This window comes from Dermacentor andersoni, chromosome 3 (assembly GCF_023375885.2).
Source record: "Dermacentor andersoni chromosome 3, qqDerAnde1_hic_scaffold, whole genome shotgun sequence".
Classification (NCBI taxonomy): Eukaryota; Metazoa; Arthropoda; class Arachnida; order Ixodida; family Ixodidae; genus Dermacentor; species Dermacentor andersoni.
Genome location: NC_092816.1, coordinates 147,516,478 through 147,518,136, shown reverse-complemented (window position 1 = coordinate 147,518,136; position 1,659 = coordinate 147,516,478). Strand labels below are relative to the sequence as shown.

Here is a 1,659-nt window from a genome sequence, read left to right as displayed (position 1 = left end):
GTTTCACTCGCGAATAACATAAATATATGACCACGTTGCATCAACTATTAACAACAAGAATGAGCTCAGCGTGTCGCAATGCAAGCAATATCTTGGTGCTGTGTTTCAGTCTGATATGCACTGGAAACAGCAAATTATTAATGTCTGCTCCAAATTAAGTCATGGCTGCCATGTATTACTAAGGGCTAGAGAGTGCTTTGGACTTTTGATTTCACGCGTTCTGTACTTCTCACTTGTGCTCGGCGATTTATGCCATTGCCTGCAAACGACTGGCAGGACATACAAAACATATTTAGACCATGTTTGTCGCCTTCAGTAACGTGTTTTTCGTATAATAAATTATTCAAGAAGTACTCACGCCAGTATGCTACTTTTTGAGCAGCCATGCATGTCACCCGTACATATTTCATATAAATTCAAGATAGCTGAAGTAGGAAATACAATAAATAAGGTCCAATAACGAGCTGTCCCTTACTATATTCAGATTATCAATGAAACAAACAAGAGCCGCTACAAACAGTCTATTTACTTTCCCGCCTTCTCATAATACCTACATCCATAGACCTGGACAATATAAAGGAGCCTACGTGTGTAATGAAGTTCCAAACGAAGTAATGGAAAGAAATGAATGATTCGCATCGTTAAAACATCTTTTCCTGATTTCTATGGAAATATGTTGGAATGGAGAAGCGTGTAAATGAATTTACAAAACAAGAAACAGCTCGTTTTTATTTTCGATGCCCTGTCGGTGCGTTGGACATTCCTTGGACTTTCTGCTTCGGTCGAATATACCACAAAGTTATATACTTAAGCTTGCCAATTTTCTTGCGTTTTACTGAAGTGTGTTGTGATTGAGCCCATTCATCAAAAAGTCTGCTAATATTATTGTATTTGTTTAGTTTGCGGACCCATCACTAGCCTTGGAGGCTATGGGTGGGACTAACTGCGTGTGTATTGTCTTTTAGAACTAATAATAAAAGTATTCGGTTAAAAAAGAAGTCCTCCACACGCGTTTAAAACTTCGATGTTCAACACCAGATGGCGACTGCTGCGCATGAAAAATGGCAGGCGTGCAGTGCAAGCAATCCGGGCTATTTTTAATATGTCATTAGATTTTAAACGTGAATATGGCAATATGTAATATTTCTCTATTAAGAAGTACACGTAGAAAAGCCCAGTCAGCTATATACTTGCTAAAGAATAAGGAGAGTTGAGTTTTAAGCATGCAAATTTGAGAAAAGCTTGAACGTTCGCTTGGCCAAGTAAGCGACCCCATTTTGGAGACCAGCCAAGGTAAGCATAGGTAATTTCATCGCTCAGGTCACTCCTCAAATCCACGTATTAATCTTTCGCCTTTTACTAAAGATTACCGTGGGGAGGGACACTCCAATGAGCCTATAGGCCAATTTTTGAGAGGCCTTGTCCGTTTGGGCAGGGCCTACTATTGAGATCAAAAGGAAGACTTACGTTGTTCAGTGACGCAGATATCGATGAACAAGGGTATTTGGCGTTACCGCTATGGCCGACTGAGCGTAGTAGCGTTACTGTTAGTAAGATGTAAGGCGCCCCTGCGCGCGCCGTTGTCGGCGCACAGATCCGTTGCAGCGTGGTGTAGAAGTGTAAGCTTTCAAAACCGCATGAATAATTTCGGAGAAAACT

The 1,659-nt window shown here is 40.8% G+C and overlaps 1 pseudogene; it reads left to right on the top strand.

Moving 5' to 3' along the window:
* The first annotated feature begins 1,312 nt into the window (after positions 1-1,312).
* On the top strand, positions 1,313-1,435 carry LOC126520488 (U5 spliceosomal RNA; annotated as a pseudogene).
* The last annotated feature ends 224 nt before the right edge of the window (positions 1,436-1,659 follow it).